This window comes from Saimiri boliviensis, chromosome 5 (assembly GCF_048565385.1).
Source record: "Saimiri boliviensis isolate mSaiBol1 chromosome 5, mSaiBol1.pri, whole genome shotgun sequence".
In the NCBI taxonomy this organism is placed as follows: domain Eukaryota; kingdom Metazoa; phylum Chordata; class Mammalia; order Primates; family Cebidae; genus Saimiri; species Saimiri boliviensis.
Genome location: NC_133453.1, coordinates 125,905,445 through 125,925,562, shown reverse-complemented (window position 1 = coordinate 125,925,562; position 20,118 = coordinate 125,905,445). Strand labels below are relative to the sequence as shown.

The 20,118-nt window shown below is 39.5% G+C and overlaps 1 protein-coding gene across 4 annotated transcripts in view; it reads right to left on the bottom strand.

Annotated features, from left to right (window-relative positions):
* The window catches only part of ZFAND6 (zinc finger AN1-type containing 6), a 63,291-nt gene that overhangs the window by 21,321 nt on the left and 21,852 nt on the right, over positions 1–20,118 (bottom strand). For 2 of the 4 annotated variants that reach the window (XM_039479863.2, XM_003921685.3), the window contains exon 2: positions 13,507–13,669. The exons of the other annotated variants lie outside the window; for them this stretch is intronic. The gene's annotated coding sequence lies outside the window, so the exon portion shown is untranslated. The remainder of the gene's footprint in view (positions 1–13,506; positions 13,670–20,118) is intronic. 4 annotated transcript variants of the gene reach the window in all.

Genomic DNA, 20,118 nt, shown 5'->3' with positions numbered 1-20,118 from the left:
TGGGCTTGGAGTCAGTTCGGCAGCAGCTGGAATCCCAGCTTTGCCATTTCATTACCTGTAAAAGCTTGGACATGTTACTAAATTTCCCTGGTTTCAATTCCCTATGAGGGCACAGTGCAATATTCATAATTTATATACTGAAATACTTATTCAGCAAGAATGACCAATAGCCCAAGGCAGTTATAAAATGCATACTTTTTTCAATTCATTTTTTCTCCCTCCTCTCGAAAGAAATAGGGAGAAAATATAATTTATAATGATGAATTTGTCCAGTAATTGTGAACTAGCAAACCTGAGTTAAATCTGACCCACAGCCATATTTGATTGGCAGTAACTATTACTTTGTTTAAAAATTACTTGTCAGCATTCAAAACTTGGGGAGTATTACACAATTGCAGATTTCTTCTGTTGAAAATAGGAAGATCCTGCAATACTGGACTCATGTTCCCCAAATTAAAACCTAGGGCCCTATTAGCCAACTCAAGACCATCTTCAATTTTAGTTATCTGACTGATCTTATAAGCAATCTTATAAGATCAAATTGAAATTGGTCTTTTCAATTTGGGATCGTCACTAACAATTTCAAGTGAAGAAAAAAATACACATAACATGTCTAGTTAAATAAGAATGCGCATTAAACTTCCAACTAGTAGAGCAACACGAAGTGGGAAAATAAGCTCCTGCCGCTCTGCCTATTTTTAATCACTGGAAAACTAAAAACTGAGACTAGGTGAATTCTCTTTGCAATGGCATCAAATGGATACCAGAAGAGAGCAAAATAGGATTTGTGGTACACTATAATTTTTTTTAATAACTGATCAAAAGAGGAATTACCTAACTTGGCACAGGTGCCTGAGATTAGTGTTTCCTGGCTGCATGCAATAATTCTAAGAGTTCTGAGCCTTTGTATCTCCAACTATCATATGGGTAATAAGCAGACATAAGGGATGGTGAGGGGTAGCAGGAAACTTTATGCATCGATGATTTAAAAAAAAATCCGTTCCTGGGCACCATGGCTCATGCCTGTAATCCCAGCACTTTGGGAGGCCAGGGCAGGCGGATCACGAGGTTAAGAGATCCAGGCCATCCTAGCCAACATGGTGAAACCCTGTCTCTACTACAAATATACAAAAACCTGGCCAGGCATGGTGGCTCATGCCTATAATCCCAGCACTTTGGGAGGCCAAGGTGGGCGGATCATGAGGTCAAGAGATAAGAAAGTAACCTGCCCAACATGGTGAAACCCCATCGCTATTAAAAATACAAAAATTAAAGGCCTGGTGGCGTGTACCTGTAGTCCCAGCTACTGCAGAGGCTAAGGCAGGAGAATCACTTGAACCTGGGAGGTGGAAGTTGTAGTGAGCCGAGATCGTGCCACTGCACTCCAGCCTCACAAAACAGAGCAAGATTCTGTCTCAAAAAAAAAAAAAAAAATTAGCCAGGCATGGTGATGTGTGCCTGCAGTGCCAACTATTCAGGAGATGGAGGTTGAAGTGAGCCAAGATCGCACCACTGCACTCCAGCCTGACAACAGAGCAAGAGCAAGACTCCGTCTGAAAACAAAACAAAACAAAAACCAGAAAGAAAGAAAATCCGGCACGGCACAGTGGCTCATGCCTGTAATCCCAGCACTTTGGAAGGCCAAGGTGGGCAGATCACGAGGTCCAGAGTTCGACCAGCCTGCCCAACATGGTGGAACCTCACCTCTACTAAAAATACAAAAATTAGCCAGGTGTGGTGGCACATGTCTGTAATCCCAGCTACTTGGGAGACTGAGGCAGGGAAACTGCTTGAACCCTAGAGGCAGAGGCTGCAGTGAGCTGAGATAGTACCACTACACTTCAGCCTGGGTGACAGGGTGAGACACTGTCTCAAAAAAAAAAAAAAAAAAAAATTCAGGAATGATTATAAAGCCAACAGATCAGAAAGTATAACTTGATACAAAACAAGATACATAACTTGGGATGAATGCTATTCACTCTGATAAATGTATGGAGATTTTGGACTACTGTACAGACTGCTTTGTCATTTCTCTGCATAGCAGTTTTTTGTTTTGTTTTGAGACAAGAGTCTCGTTCTTGTTGCCTAGAATGAAGTGCATAATCTCGGCTCACTATAATTTCTGCCTCCCAAGTTCAAGTGATTCTCCTGCCCCAGCCTCCCATGTAGCTGGGAATACAGGCATGTACCACCATGCCCAGCTAAGTTTTGTTTTTAGTAGAGACGGGGTTTCACCAAGTTGGCCAGGGTGGTCTTGAATCCCTGACCTCAGGTGATCCACCGGCCTCAGCCTCCCAAAGTGCTGGGATTACAGGTGTGTCAACACACCTTGCCTGTACAGCAGTTTTTTCCAGATTTCTTCTGTTGAAAAATAGGAAGACCTGACAATACTGGACTCATGGTCCCAAAATTAAAACCCATCAGCTAAGGTCCTATTAGGCAGAGCCTGCACTCTCCAATTCAAGACCACCTTCAATTTTAGCTACCTGACTGATCTTATAAGCAATCTTTGGCCTTTTCAATTTGGGATCTTCACTATTAATTTCAAGAGAAGAAAAAAAAATACACGTCTAGTTAAATAAGAACGCACGTTGAACTCTAAACTAGTACCATAGTACAGAGTGGTAAGATGAGCCCTTCCCACTTATAAGAAAACTTTATAAGAAACTTATGAGAAAAATTTCCTTATAGCAATATAATATATTACTATATACTTACTCTGTATGACTATAAATTTATAGTGGAATGATAAACCTCACCAAGAGGCCACTGTATTGTTTGCATCTGAAGATAGATTCTAGAAAACTTCTTATTGGCATTCCCACCTTAGGTGACCACCTGTGACTCCACCAACCTCAGACTGAAAATACAGTACTCCCAGTCCCGCACCTCCGCTCATCCCTGTAATCCCAGCGCTTTGGGAGGCCGTGGGGAGGCAAGGAGATTTTGACTGGAATTGTGTTGAATCTACAAACGTGCCAATACTACTTTATCTCTCTCAGTTTATTTAGTTCTCCTTTAGGTTCGTAATAATGTTTTATAGTGTTCTGTGACGAGGTCTGGCATATCTTTTAGATATTCCTAGGTATTTGTTTAAAATCTACTATATATGGTATATCTTATTTTTAAACCTCATTTTCTGTTTGTTGCCAGACTGCAAGGTGGCCTGCCCCAATTCCCTGAGCTTCCTGGTAGTCAGGCCTCATGCAGTACCTTCCCACATTGTACCACTGCTGGGCTGGGAGATCAACAAAATACCATAGAAGTAACGGCATGCCTTCCAAGTCTAGGTCATTAGAGACACTTTTTTCTGCTTTGCTTTCTCTCTTGGTAACTCACTCTGGAGAAGCTGACAGCAATGTCATGAAGAAAGGCCCATGTGATGAGTAGCTGAGGTCTCTGGCCAACAGCTATATGAGTGAACTGGGAAGCTGATCTTCTCTAGCCCTGATCAAGTCTTTGGATGACTGCAGCCTTGGCTGACATGTGAACTGCAACCTTGTGAAACACCCTGAGCCCAAACCACACAGCTGAGGCACTTCTATATTCCCAACAGAAACTGCGTGAGATAATAAATATCTGTTGTTTAAGCCAATGAATGTGGGTTAATTTCTTATGCAGCAATTGATAACACAGTTTCTAGTACATATGCCCCCGTAGAGTTCATTTTCAACATAGCAGCCAGCGATCCTGTTAAAATCTAAACCAATCACACTGCTTGTTTAATCAAAATCCTCCAGTGGCTTCCCAACTTAAAAAGCATTAGAAGCCAAATTATGTACCATGACTTAAAGGCTCTTCATGATCTGGTCCCCCATTATATGACCTCCTCTCTTTGACTCCTCTTCCTACCATACACACTGCCAGGTATGACAGGTATTTTCCTGTCTGAGGTCTTTGTACTTGCTATTCCTTCTACTCTCCAGAAATCCTTATAACTAGGTTCTTCACCTCTTCAGGTCTCTGCTCAGATGTTACCTTTTTCCCATGCCACCCTATTTAAAATTGTCCCCAGCATCAATTCCAGTTTTGTTTTTCTTCAATGTCCTTATCCTAATCTTAATTTTATATTGTATCTTCCCTATGCTAAAATGTTACCTCCATAATGGCAGGGATTTTTTCGATTTTGCTCACTGATGCTTTGACTAATGCTTGGTAAATGGTAGGCATTCAATACTGACTGAACGTATCAGTGAAGCTGCCCTGCCACCTCACCTGCACACCACTAGTACCTAAGGCTTTATGACAAGGCAAAAAACTAGAAAGGCTCCTTCTAAAGAAATTGAATTTGCTGTTTAAGAAGAGATCTAGGTCTGTCAGCAAGGCCTGCTACCTATGACTCTAATTTGTGCACTAAACAAAGACACCTGTGGGCGCCGTGCCTCACGCCTGTAATCCCAGCACTTTCGGAGGCCGAGGCGCAGACTGAGGTCAGGAGTTTGAGACCAGCCTGGTCAACATGGTAAAACCCTGTCTCTACCAAAAATACAAAAATTAGCCAGGCGTGGTGGCACATGCCTGTAACCTGGGCTACTCAGGAGGCTGAGGCAGGAGAAGTGCTTGAATCCAGGAGGTGGAGGTTGCAGTGTGCCAAGATCACACCACTGTACTCCAGCCTGGGTGACACAGCGAGATTCCAAAAAGAGAAAATAAAACAAATTATTTTTATTAAATCTTATTGCAGCCGGGCGCGGTGGCTCAAGCCTGTAATCCCAGCACTTTGGGAGGCTGAGGCGGGTGGATCACGAGGTCGAGAGATCGAGACCATCCTGGTCAACATGGTGAAACCCCGTCTCTACTAAAGATACAAAAAATTAGCTGGGCATGGTGGCACGAGCCTGTAATCCCAGCTACTCAGGAGGCTGAGGCAGGAGAATTGCCTGAGCCCAGGAGGCGGAGGTTGCGGTGAGCCGATATCGCGCCATTGCACTCCAGCCTGGGTAACAAGAGCGAAACTCCGTCTCAAAAAAAAAAAAAAAAAAAAAAAAAAAAAAAAAATCTTATTGCAGAGATTTGGGGCACATAGCTCTTAATCAGTCTCCCATTTCAAGGAAAAGGGCTACTGGGGAAAAAGATACACAAATTCGGAGGAAAACAACTGACAGTTGTTTATTAATAATCAACACTGAGGGCCGGGCACGGTGGCTCAAGCCTGTAATCCCAGCACTTTGGGAGGCCGAGCTGGGTGGATCACGAGGTCGAGAGATCAAGACCATCCTGGTCAACATGGTGAAACCCCGTCTCTACTAAAAATACAAAAAATGAGCTGGGCATGGTGGTACGTGCCTGTAATCCCAGCTACTCAGGAGGCTGAGGCAGGAGAATTGCTTGAACCCAGAAGGTGGAGGTTGTGGTGAGCCGAGATCGTGCCATTGCACTCCAGCCTGGGTAATAAGAGCGAAACTCCATCTCAAAAAAAAAAAAAAAAATCAACATTGTCCTTTAACATGAATTAAAATGTGAATAACAAGGAAATAAGTTTCTAAGAACAGAGAGCCTATGACATGAGAGCAAAAAATTAAATTTAACACACAGAAAAATGATTTAGTTTCTTCAGAGTTATATTCCCAGCACTCTAGATTAGGACTGGCAAATTTTTTCTCTAGAGTACCAGATAGTAAATATTTTAGGCTTTGTGGGCCATACAGTCTGTCACAACTACTCAATTCCGCCTTAACAGTAAAAAAGTAAACAAACAGGCATAGCTGTGTTTCAACAAAACTTTTATTTATAGTAAGGGGTGACTGGAAAGGATTTGGTGAGTGGGCCATAGTTGGCCAATTCCTGCTCTAGATTAATACCAGGCACATAGGAGGTACTCAAATACGTGCTGGATGAATCAATCATTTCACAACTATTTTGGTTAGAAATATTATCAGGGAAGACATAGCAAAATTCTGTGACTGTAAGCCAGTTTTACTTTCTTTTGTCATAGCTCTTTGTTCAAGTACATCTTGATAAATTTACTGGTCATACCTATCACTCCGCTAACTATTAAGTACTATAAAAGACATTTAGGACACACAGTTCTGCTCTCAAGGATCAATGTAGGTACATGAATAGAAATATTAACGTCTGATTTTCGTGTATCTGCACAAACATCACATCTAACTTCAAAATTACAACTTCATTAGCCACGAAACCACAAAACGCTAAGAAGCACCAAAACCACAAAGTTTTAGAATATACCACTCTCATTACATAGAGCATACAAAAATGGATGCCAGAGATGATTGCGAGGTATTTCAGAAACTGATTTTCTTTCCCTTAAAATGTAACACACCTTGTGGGGATGACTAAGAAATGCATCAACAATGGAAGTATGACTATAAATCACTGCAAAACCACAGCTACATCTACCAGGACAAATAGACACGTAGTAAAAAGAAAAAAGAACTGACTCATCTTCAAGTTGGTTGTGATTCTGCCACTTCCTACTTAGATAAATGGTTGGCCCTAAAGTACTTCATCTAAGGTAGGTATATATGATGCCTGTCCTTTCTAACCCATAGGATTTTGAGGGGTCAAATGGGACAGTGCTTGTGAAAATATTTTTTTAACCCATAAGTTGCAATATAAAGCTCAGTTCAGAATTAGGTAGCTTACTTAAGTCACATATCTACAGTTCATCATGAGAGAGAAAGCTGCAAACTATCAGGTATTTAATAGTAGCTGCAGTCATAAATCCAAGACTCCTTATTTACCCACAGCTCACCAAGGGCAGGTTCATAAAAGTCCTCCTTGCCACAGAGACAGTAATCACCTGTTAGGAGATCTGTGAGTAGGCCTCACTTCTACCTGAGATAACACTGCTTTTTTATTAAAAGTGTGATGAAATGGTTTCCAATATCCTCCTCTCAAAAGTTTATAAAAAGATGTTATCAATTATTCTGGATAACTGGCAACAGAAATTTACCACGGGCTTATGCACAGTATTTTTAATTCTAAAGCAGGGATAAAAGCAAGTATGTGGTCTAGCGGGGAGACTTCTGTGTGCCTAGAATACAGGACAGTGGGAAATGATCTTAGACACAGAATAAGGCCACATCACAAAAGCTGTGTATCCATGCTAAGGAGTCTGAACTTAAACCCACAGGCAACAGGGAATCCTACCACCTTAGAATGAAACGGGAAGCTTCACAAGTGCTGTTCATGAAATACTACCATTTTTCATACACTTTAAATTGATCTGAAAAGAAATCAAGGTGATTTTTTTTAAATGCATGCTGTATGATAATATTAAAAGCAAGCAAAAATAGTCAAATCCAAGGAAAAATGGTTTTAAAAAAAAGGTTAGAAATACTGTCAATAAATAAAATGTATGTCCATAAGGGCCTATTTGCTAATTAGAAGCCATTCATTTGACTCTATTCTTTCAGGTAGCTAATGCAAAGAATATGACTACTTAGGAAAAACAAAATCAATGACTCCAGAAAAGTACAATGAAATCTTGCCCCAGATAATATAAGAGCATTTCATCTATAGTTTATTTACAAGTAAAACACAACATGACATGGGCAATAATAATTGTAAAGTAAAATATAAGTTTCTGGGTTTTTAGTTCTAATATAAATCAACAGTCTCACGGCCAACTTCAGTTAATAGCCAGTCTTCATGGAGCCAAAGATAAAAATAAAATCTGGCCAGGGGCAGCAGCTCACATGTGTAATCCCAACATTGTGGGTGGCCAAGGCAAGAGGACTGCTTGAGATGAGGAGTTCAAGACCAGCCTGGGCAACATAGTGAGATCCTCATCTCTACAAAAAATTTAAAAATTATCTGGGTGTGGTGGTGCACACCTGTGGTCCAAGCTACTCAGGAGGCTAAGATGGGAGTATCACTTGAGCTTAAGAAATTGAGACTGCAGTGAGCTGAGATCGCACCACTGCACCCCTGCCCGAGTGTCAGAGCAAGACTCTATCTCTTAAAAAAATACTAATAATGATGAACCTATCATTCAAGCTTATCATCTAGGCAATCCTTTATAAAATTTATTCCTCTTAGTGTGCTTCTGATTTTTCAAGGGTTGCTGAGGCAGAAGAAAAGGGTAGGGAGAAAGCAGACTGAGAAGGCAGAATGGGTTACAAATCTCTGCTTCAAACAGAATAGTTTGGTTTTGGTATTTTTACATATCTGGTTTCTGTAAAGTATTTCAATTAAATAACGGGGGTCAAATTGCTAAAAAAAAAAAAAAATCCAGACACTCTATTCTAAGTTCTTGATTAAGAGCAAATTCAACAATGTTCAACAGTAAGCCAATCTGAGGTAGGGTTGATATACTGTATCATGAACACTTTAGAGCATATCTAGACCGCTAGTTATGAGAGTTAAAATTCAGTTAGGCAGTTACCACACTGAATTGAGATGTTCTGAGTGAATATCCCCAAGTTACCAATTTATCCTACTAAGTTCTCCAAATTTTTTCCCTAAATTAAAAAAAATCAGGTCGGAAAAACTATATAATTAGGTATGTATTAGAGTAAGCATTCAGTGAAAACGTCAACTCATTATTATGTACTAGGCCCTGGGCCAAGCACTTTACACAGCTTATCTTACTTAGTCCTCACCAAATCTGTATGAGGGAGGTAACGTTCTCACACGTGCTCTTTTCTAATTAGTTAAAGAAACTGAAGTCACACATGCCATTCACTGCCTCCCTGCTAACATTCCCTTCTAAGACAATCTGTATACTGTAACTCAGCTCTTGCCGCCCTTTTAGTACCATGGATAAACCCTCCAGACAAGCTAATTAGATCTGGATGAATACTGACCCAATGAACCCTAAAGTCATGGGTACGAGTGGGGAAGAGACAGAATAGCACACACATAAAAAGTACCAAGGCTATATACTTGCAATTCAATTCCAAATGATTTTCCAATGATTTTTAAAATAATCCTTTTTTCTTTCCTTAGTTAAAATGCATTTCTGTTTCCATATGTTCTGGTCCCTGATTAGAAACCAGTGAACAGTAATTTCTTTTAGAACACAACATTAATACTTTGTTCCTATCCTTTGGTATCTCCCCTAACACCTACACTGTTTCTAAGTACAAAGTAAAAATGATTATCAGTGCTGAAATCTAGACTTAACCTTTAGTGGAATCATCTCAAACAGATAAATTTCTCTCATAAGTAAAACCACTAACTGAAACCTAGTCCTTCCTGAAAGACTCTAAATTAATCTACCACCCATAACACTGCCAGTCTTCAAAGGTGCTTCTACATTAGAAAAAACTCTGCAAGCATCTAAATGTTGAAGTTAGTTTTCATTTCCACATCACATATAAACAGATGGCTCACTTTAATCCAAGAAGTAGTCACTGACAGACTTCAATGCTGGCAACACTGCTTGATTCACCTGTAAATACCTTTATTTAAAAATAACCAGGCTGGACACGGGGCTCACACTTTTAATCCCAGCACTTTGGGAGGCCAAGGTAGGTGGATCACCTGAGATCAGGAGTTCGAGACCAACCTGACCAACATGGTAAAATCCTATCTCTACTAAAAATACAAAATTAGTTGGGCACAATGGTGCATGCCTGTAAACTCGGCTACTTGGGAGGCTGAGGCAGGAGAATCATGCCACTGCATTCCAGCCTCGGTAAAAAGTCAAAATTCATCTCAAAAATAAAAATAAAAAATAAAATAACTACCCTATAATGAATTTTATAAATTGTTTAAAAATCACTTTACATAAAACCCAGAGAAAATATACCTGATCTTCACCAAGATTCTGGAAGAAATGTTTTTTGCTTCCTCTTCTCTTTATTTGTGGAGTTATATCTGATGCAAGAGCCAATCTTTCATGTTCCAGACAAACAGAATTGTGTCATCAATAAATGGCATGTTTAATGCAAATATACTACCTAGTAAAAACAACTATCTAGAATAGTGTTGTCCAATCTAGCAGCTATCAGCCACATGTGGCTTCTGAGAATGTGAAACAAGGGTAACGCATATAGCAGATTGAGAATGGGAAGGCAGGGGAGTAAAGTTTTGTTTTGTTTTTTTTTTTTTTTGGGATGGAGTCTCACCCCATCGCCTAGCCTGGAGTGCAATGGCACAGATCTCAGCTCACTGCAACCTCTACCTCCTGGGTTCAAGCGATTCTCCTGCCTCAGCTTCCCAGCAGCTGGAATTACAGGCATGCATCACCGTGCCCAGCTAATTTTTTGTATCTTTAGTGGAGACGGGGTTCCACCATGTTGGCCAAACTGGTCTTGAACGCCTGACCTCGTGATCTGCCCCCCTCAGCCTCCCAAAGTGCTGAAATTACAGGTGTGAGCCAGCCGGGAGTCAAGGTTTCTATTCTACTGTTCTGGAGATATTTCTCATGATACCTTATTTGAAAATACCCTACATTGTAATGTTCAAATTCTTAATCCTAAAGCCTTAAAATCTACTACTTCAAGCACTTATAATATGCTACCTAGTATTCCTCCTCCCAAAGAGGAAATGGGTTTAGTAATGATAATAAAATTTGCAAGCACTGATTATTCACTCAACCTCACAACATCCCAACAGGCAGCAATTTATTACTGTATCTATTTTACAGAATACACAATTGAGGCCCAGGAAGGTTTAAGTAATTAGCTCAGCATCACAGAGATGTTATGAGGGACAGCTAGAATCTGAACTCAGGGAGCCAGACTCTATAGCCTGTGTACATAAACATGATACATGGCCTTAAATGACCCATGAACTTCATTTTAATCATACTGCATTATACAATCATAAAAGCAGCTCAAATACGTTTAAAAATCTAAGCAAAACTAAATGACAGAATTGGGTACAGGATCAATGAGAAGCCTATACTACTGTGGTAAGGTAAAGGGTAGAGCAAGGCAGAGGGAATAAAGTAGAAGAGTTTGATATATGGTGTTCACATATTCCTACATGTACATTCTATCTGAGTAAAGTTAATTAGCTTCTGAAGCACTTTACCCCCTTGAGAGAAGAGTAATATAGAAAAGAACACAGAGAATCATCTCGGAGAGATAAAAAGAAATTTGGAACCAGTTTACTATCATACAATTTCCCCCTAAACCCTCTACAGCGATAAAAGCAACTCTCTTTGCTATTATGTGTTCTTTCTGCCTAATCTCATTTTAAAAATCAAAGTTTCATTAATATGTTCCAAAGCCTTCTCTCACCCTGAATTTTATTTTTGACACTAATTAAAAAAGACGAGGGAAGGGTGCTGAAGTACTGTATACAAAATAGCAGCATCAAATTAAAACTTCACAAGGGAAATGCCAAATGGCTGTAAATTAAGAATTAAATTTCGTATTACAGACCCACTGCAGTAAAGTGAGGCTTGTCATCATTAAACAAGATTATAAGTATTTCTTCTCTAGAACTATTGAAAGATTAGGAACTAGATAACCTCTGGAGATATACACAGGGCGATATACACAATGCTACATATCTACTGACCAATATAAAAAAGAAAATAATGGGCAAAGTGAAACCTTTGGGTTTTTCACTAGTTTTGAATGCAGCAACATGTATCTCTCCATTTCTGCCATGTATCTTTTGACTAGTTTCATTAAGAATATCCATATTCAGGGCCAGGCGCGGTGGCTCACGCCTATAATCCCAGCACTTTGGGAGGCCGAGGCGGGTGGATCACGAGGTCAAGAGATTGAGACCATCCTGGTCAACAAGCTGAAACCCCATCTCTACTAGAAATACAAAAATTAGCTGGGCATGGTGGTGCGTGCCTGTAGTCCCAGCTACTCAGGAGGCTGAGGCAGGAGAATTGCCTGAACCCAGGAGGCGGAGGTTGTGGTAAGCTGAGATTGTGCCATCGCACTCCAGTCTTGGTAACAACAGCAAAACTTCGTCTCAAAAAAAAAAAGGAATATTCATATTCGGCCAAGCATGGTGGCTCACACCTGTAATCCCACCACTTCGTGAGGCAGAGGCCAAGCCAGGTGGATCATCTGAGGTCAGGAGCTTGAGACCCGCCTGGCCAACATGGTGAAACCGCCCCCCTACTAAAAATACAAAAATTAGCCAGGCATGGTGGTACATGCCAGTAGTCCCAGCTACTCAGAAGGCTGAAATCACAGGAGAATTACTTGAACCTGGGAGGCAGAGGTTGCAGTGAGCTGAGATTGTGCCACTGCACTCCAGCCTAGGTGACAGAGTGAGACTCCGTCTCAAAAAAAAAAAACCATGTTCAATGTGTATTCTTCACATGTTTTCTAAATGTTTTCTCATTGACTGATTCCATTTTTACTTTCCTTCAGTCAACACATTTTTTATGAAAGAGAAAGTAATTTCATTTTATTTTATTTTATTTTTTTTTTTTTGAGACGGAGTTTCGCTCTTGTTACCCAGGCTGGAGTGCAATGGCGCGATCTCCGCTCACCGCAACCTCCGCCTCCTGGGTTCAGGCAATTCTCCTGCCTCAGCCTCCTGAGTAGCTGGGATTATAGGCACGCACCACCATGCCCAGCTAATTTTTTTTGTATTTTTAGTAGAGACGGGGTTTCACCATGTTGACCAGGTTGGTCTCGATCTCTCGACCTCGTGATCCACCCGCCTCGGCCTCCCAAAGTGCTGGGATTACAGGCTTGAGTCACCGCGCCCGGCCAGTAATTTCATTTTAGTGCAACTATACCACGTAACGTTCCTTCTACTCCATGCCTCAGTGAACAGTTAACAAGATTTTATAAGTCTCTGTCTACATGCTCATCGTTTTGTTCAACACAATGCTCTGTAATTTAATCAATCCATCTGTACAAACAATGCATTCTTCTAAAGAGAGAGAAAAAACATCCAATTAAGAATCTCACTCCTAAATCCATAAAGAAAAAGTGGGGGGAGGAGGGTAGAAAAAAAACAAGCACCATCCTGCCATGGAGTCTTAAGATGATAACTTAGAGAAAGGAAAAGGAGAATTTTTTTCTTCGACAGGGTTTTCAGTTAGTCAAAGTACTCTAACAAATGAAATTGGCAAATTTTAAAAACTTTCGATTCCATTTAGGGAACAAGGGTGCTTGTGTTTTGATATACGCTTTGATTAAATAAAGCTATTTTTTAAAATATTAACTTTTAAAATTATAATTTATTTCCCGAGGCAATTTTCCATATTAATATCAAACATCATAATCCCAAGTAATTTCTTTTTAGGCTTGTCTGGTCAAAATATTAACTTTAAATGGCTGAAATCAACTACAAAACACACAGCAATCTAAAGAATTACAATCTTTTGCTTCACAATAACAAAATTAGTAATGCAGATTCCAATGCTCAGAATAATTCTGAAAAAAGATACGTGACCACTAATAACATTAGTTATAAATGTTATTACGCAAAGTATTATATAAATGAAAATCTACCACCCACTCCACCCTCAGTATCCTACCCACCAGAAAAAAAATACACCCTAAAAATGATGATGACTTAGTGTATCTTCAAGCATTTTAAATAAAAAAAAAAAATTAAGTTACTATGTCCAATTACATAGGGTTACAGGCTTAAGTCTCTACTCACACAGTTGAGGTTGATGAGCAAACAGCTGTCCTGTATCTTGAGACAGACATTAGCTTTCTGCCTTCCCTATCCTCATAAGCAGCTACTTAAAAGTTTTGAGTTTTATGCAAGAAAACATTTTAAAGCCTTCAGTGTTTTACTGCAGCAGACTTCAGATTCATTCCTGTAACACATTTAACATGAAACAGAGTTGAGACATATAAAATTTACGCACATTTTAATCAACTAAAATTTTAAGGAGTGCTTTCACTATTATAGCTAGGTAAGTAAGTGTTGTTAAAGAAAAATTTGAAAAATAAAAACATTCCAATTGGTATTTGACACTTATGTAACAATATGCATATAGCTAACCCATAGATTTTCTATACCTGGCCACAAACTAGGTGAGTAAGGATTACTTTATACAATCAATTTATCCAAAGTAAGCAAAAGAAGGCATTTTTCTGTTTTCCTTAAGTCTAGCCAATTTATTTAAACAGCTACCAACTAAAGAACACTTTTACAGAGTCAGTGGAGTGCCTTTAGTACCAAGTATCACCGTGTCACAGCACCTATTAGGGAGAATGAGATCCTTAGTCCTATTGTGACAGCAGGAGGAGCCACGCTGCTGACATTTTCTATGGTTTATAGCACATTACTTGACAGATTCAAATTTCTACAGTACCATTACTGCTACAGCTTAAATCAAGTATTAGAAGTCTTCCCTAGAAAATAAAACCTCATTCGCATTTAAAAAACAAATTTATCCTCCTAAACTGAACTTCCAAAATACCGAAAAAACAGAAGGTATTAGGAACTACAATTAAAAGATAAAAAAATATTTATTTCTCCTTCCCATTAGCAAATATGTATTACGCAGGGAGTCAAATGACAATTTGCACTACAGAAATAAAGATTTTAATTTAAAAGATTTAAATTTTTTTGTCTTTGAGACAGAATTTCATTCTTGTTGCCCAGGCTGGAATGCAATGGCACGATCTTGGCTCACTGCAACCTCTGCCTCCAGGGTTCAACCAAGTCTCCTGCCTCAGCCTCCGGAGTAGCTGGCGCTATAGGTAACTACCCCCCACGCCTGGCTAATTCTTCTATTTTCAGAAGAGACGGGGTTTCACTACGTTGGCAGGGCTGATCTCGAACTCCTGATCTTAGGTGATCCACCTACCTCGGCCTCCCAAAGTGCTGGGATTATAGGCATGAGCCACTGCACCGGGCCAAAAGATTTAATTTTTTAAAAAAAATTTATATTCCTAGATAAAAATGAAGTGCCATTTAAAAATCGGACACATGCCAGGCGTGGTGGCTCACTCCTGTAATCCCAGCACTTTGAAAGGCCGAGGCGGCTGGACCACCTGAGGTTGGGAGTTCAAGGCCAGCCTGGCCAACATAGAGAAACCCTATCTCTACTAAAAATACAACATCAGCCGGGCATGGTGGTGCATGCTCGTAATCCCAGCTACTCAGGAGACTGTGGCAGAAGAATCGCTTGACCCTGGGAGGCAGAGGTTGCAGTGAGCCAAGATTGCGCCATTGCACTCCATCCTGGGCAACAAGAGCAAAACTTCATCTCAAAAAAAAAAAAAAAAAAAAAAAAAAAAAAAAAGACATATTATTCTTCAGGGTTTTACTGCTCATTTCCTTATCCAATCTAATTTTAAGATAATAATCTAACACCAGCTGGGCACAGTGGCTCACGCCTGTAATTCCAGCACTTTGGGAGGCCAAGGCAGGCAGATCGCCTGAGGTCAGGAGTTTAAGACCAGCCTGACCAACATGGCGAAACCTACTAAAAACAGAAAAATTAGCCAGGCATGCTGGTGTGTGCCTGTAATCCCAGCTACTAGGGGGACTGAGGCAGGAGGATCGCTTGAACCTGGAGCTGGAGGTTGCAGTGAGCCAAGATCATGCCACTGCACTCCAGCCTAGGCAACAGACCAAGACTCCATTTCAAAGAAAAAAAAAATCTAACACCAGTATTATATATAAACTTTAATATATAATAGCACCAGATATTCGTGTATCTGCTATATGCTAATACTGATACAGATTTTAGGTTTAGATGTTTCAATGCATTTCCAATTCACTTGCACTTTTTAATACAACTATAAGTAAACTTCAGCTAAAATATGTACACTTTAATTAAAACGTCCTAGAATACTGAGATAATTACTTTTCCCCTATATAAACACTGGCCTAATATGTATACTGGCCTCAATTTCCATCATAAATTTTAGAAAAAACTTAAAACATTTCATAAACATAGTAAATGTACTGTTTATATTAGCAACATAATTCAAAAACACCATGAGAAACAGCAACCAAACACTCCCAATTTCATAGACTGATTTTAAAACTATTTAATGCTGAGATATTTAACATTTGTTAATCTATAAAAGATGACTTGATGTTTTAGGGTTTATTCAAAATAACTTTCTGCAGAATTGACTTATACTGTAAATATTTAAAAATATTTCAAAATCTCCTAAGAGTTTTATGAAAGGTATTCTATCATTACAAATTAAAATATTTCTCCAAGAGTCCACTTTTGCTTCAGTAGAACTGATTAAAACTTTCTGATTTCACCACAGGCTTAAATGAGTTTGCAGTACAATACAACTGCTAAAACATAAACTGTACCCATCTTGGGCTATAAAACAGAAGCATGCTTTCTGTATAATAATAATTAACATTTTATAGGTGTTTATGATGTAACAGACACCAATGAGAGTTTTACACACACACTTAATCCTCATTCCATCCTTCCAAGTCAGGTGCTACTATTACCAAATCTTTACAAATAATAAAACAGATTTGGAGATGCTGGGAACTCGTTCAAGATCACAAAGTTAGTTAAGTGGCAGAGCTAGGGCCTATGTTAAGTGTGATATTGATGAATGAGTGTTATCAGAAAACCAACAAGATGGTTATAAATTCAGGAAGGCTGGCTGGGCACGGTGGCTCATGCCTGTAATCCTAGCACTCTGGGAGGCTGAGGTGGGTGGATCACGAGGTCAGGAGATTGAGACCATCCTGGCTAACACAGTGAAACCCTATCTCTACTAAAAATACAAAAAATTAGCTGGGCATGGTGGCACATGTCTGTAGCCCCAGCTACTCGGGAGGCCGAGAGGCAGGAGAATCACTTGAACCCGGGAGGCGAATATTGCAATGAGCCAAGATCCTGCCACTGCCCTCTAGTCTAGGCAACAGAGTAAGCTCCGTCTTAAATTAAAAAAAAAAAAAAAAAAAAAATCAGGAAAGCTATCTCTTACTAGAAGTGACTATATGAAATTGAAGCAAGTAACCTACTGAAAAGACAAAAAAGGACACATTTTGAAGGGCAGTTACAGAGAGACAAAAAAGCAGGCTCATCTCATGTGGTAGAGTACAGAACTTGAAAATGTATAAAAGTCTCAGGAGACATTCTTGTTCAACACAAAGCACTTTATAATGCTAAGGAATCCAACAGCTCAAAGAAGTTCCTACTATAGTACTGAGCTGGTGCAATTAAATACCTAAACCTGGTTAAATATCTGAACCCAATTAAATATCTGAATTATTACCATCATAGTAATAACTTGATTCAGACAAAGTTACCAAAGAATGTTAAAGCTCTTTGTGAATTAAAGTTTGATGAGGACTGGTATATATTGAGTCTAATAGCATCTTGCCACGAATTATGATTACAGAAGGAAAAATACGAACTTAAGTAGAGGAACCTAGCAGGTATCACATTAACCTAAAGATCTAAGTAAGTATCACTGATAAGGGAACAAGTGGACATGTGCCTCCTAATGTGATGCACTGAAAAACACACGACAGTTTTAACATTCCTGCCAAAACTACATATCCTAAATTTTATCCCGAGGACACATCCGATATGCTCGAATTGAGGGAGATTCTACAAATAAATGGCCTGTCACTCTCTTCAAAAATGTCCATGTCACTAAAAACAAAGAAAGGCTTAAGAAATATTCCTGAGTAAAGAAGAATAAAGAGGTGTGGCAACTAAATGCAGTGCATGATTATGGTTTGGATTCAGGACATGAAAATAAAAAAATCATTAAAATAACATTATTGGGCTTACACCTGTAATCCCAGCACTTTGAGAGGCCAAGGCGGGTGGATCACCTGAGGTCAGGAGTTCGAGACCAGCCTCGCCAACATGGCAAAACCCCAACTCTACTAAAAACACAAAAATGAGCCAGGCATTGTGGAAGGCTTGTAATCCCAGCTACTCGGGAGGCTGAGGCCAGAGAATCACCTGAACCTGGGAGGCAGAGGTTGCAGTGACCCAAGATCACACCAGACTAGACAAGAACAAAACCCCATCTCACCCAAAAAAAAAAAAAAATTATTGGGAAAACTAGCAAAATCTGAATGTGGACTATGTATTAGATAATTGTGTATTTCCTTAATTTAGTAACTGTAATGTAGTTATACAAGAGAATGTCCTTGTTCTTGGAAACTATACATTGAAATATTACATGGCAAAGGAACATGATGTACGCAACTTAGTATGACAGAGAATGAATAAGTAAATAGCACAAAATGTTAACAATGGGTTAATCTTGCTAAGAGGTCTGGGGACCAGTTTCATGGAAGACAATTTTTCCAGGGGTCAGGGGGCAGGTGGGATGATTTCAGGATGAAGCTGTTCCACTTCAGATCATCAAGCCTTAGGTTCTCATTAAGGAGCGTGGAACTTAGATCCCTCAAATGTGAAGTTCTCAAGAGGGTTTACACTCCCATGAGAATCCAGTGTTGCTGATCTGACAGGAGGCAGAGCCCAAGCAGTAACGCCTGCTCCCATGTGCTCATCTCCTGCTGTGCAGCCAGGTTTCTAACAGGCCATAGACTAGTACCAGGACTAGTCCAGTTGGCAGCCAAAGAGTTGGGATAGGATTTATGTGTATTATATTTTCACTTTCAAAATTTGAATTATTTGAAAATAAAATCTGGTAAATATTTGAACCTGATGTTCCAAGGATTCTAAATGCCTAAAAGAACCAAATTCCTTATCTTGTCTCCACACACACAAACTCCAATCCAACAGCAGTCTAAACTGATTTATGATGACATATTAAATGAGCTATAATAGTGCTCCAGTTTAAAACACCAAATATAAGTGCCAAATGACATGTACCATTCCACCGATAAGGTATGACTCACAGATCTAAGTCAGGTGAATGCCTGCCTTCTCCCAATCTTGTTATTCTACTGCATCCTTCCCAAAACTACACTGGAACTAAAGAACAGAGACAAGACTTCTCCAATAAAGCACTGCTATTCTTCCATTGAAAAAACAGTAGCAAGTGTGTCCCCTTGCTAAAAACTCCAAATTATTTTCTTTTTTTTTTTTTTGAGATTAAGTTTCGCTCTTGTTGTCCAGGCTGGAGTGCAATGGCATGATCTCAGCTCACTGCAACCTAAAATAATTTTGTATTTTTAGCAGAGACGGGGTTTTACCATATTGGTCAGGCTGGTCTCGAACTCCTGACCTCAGGTGATTCGCCTGCCTTGGCCTCCCAAAGTGCTGGGATGATAGGCGTGAGCTATCGCGCCCAGCCCAAATTAAGTTATTTTCTGATTATGCCAGGTAGCAAAACAGAACCAAACCAAAAGCAATCAATAACCCTATATTTTTTAAAACCTCTCACTCTAAACAAAACTCTAATGCCAATTAAAAGCTGGCAAAGTACATTACATATTCACTACAGAGCACCTGGCAAAAACTTCTGACAAATCTTCAAGGAATGTCTCAGATTTGACTTTTTCTAATTTATAGTTCTCCACACATGAACTTTTACAGCAATCATCTGTAACAAAACACAATTTGGCACTCAGTAATACACAATGCTGACAAACTGGATTAAGTCTGGCCCAAGGCTCCCTCCATCCATATTTTAGGTTGGCCCAAAGTTTCTCCCTACATAATGAACTATAAAGCTAACTTGATGTGTATGCAGACTGTAACCTATTCTTGTAACAAGTAGCTAAGTCTCAGGCAATCACAGTAACCAAGTTTCAGCCAAATCATAGATGGCCAACTGTTCAAACTGTGTTCAGATAAGGCAAAGGCTGAGCTATAACCAAACCAGCTGTTACTGTATCTCATTTCCCTTTGCTGTATGTCACTTTCCTTTTTCTGACCATAAATGTTATGTGATAATGCTGTACTCTGGAGCTCTTCTGAACTGTTCTGATTGTGGGAGCTCCTTGGTTCCAGAATCGCCTTTTTCTCAATTAAGTTCCACTGAGTTTGTCTAAAGTCTTTAACGCTGACTTACCAGATAGGAAATATTTATATTCCCTAATTTTATCAAACAGTATGTGAGTTTCCTCCGGAAAAGGACCATTTTACAGTACAAACTCATCTCACTATGTAACTAGTTTGACTACCTGACTAGGCTCTATGAACACAACTCAATAAAAATTTGTTATTAAAACAATTATTTTAAGCAATCAATGTCACCTTTTCAGTGTAGGTTTTCATTTTAAACAGTATGCAAAGGATAAATTTTTTTTTTTTTTTTTTTTTTTTTTTTTTGAGACGGAGTTTCGCTCTTGTTACCCAGGCTGGAGTGCAATGGCGCGATCTCGGCTCACCGCAAC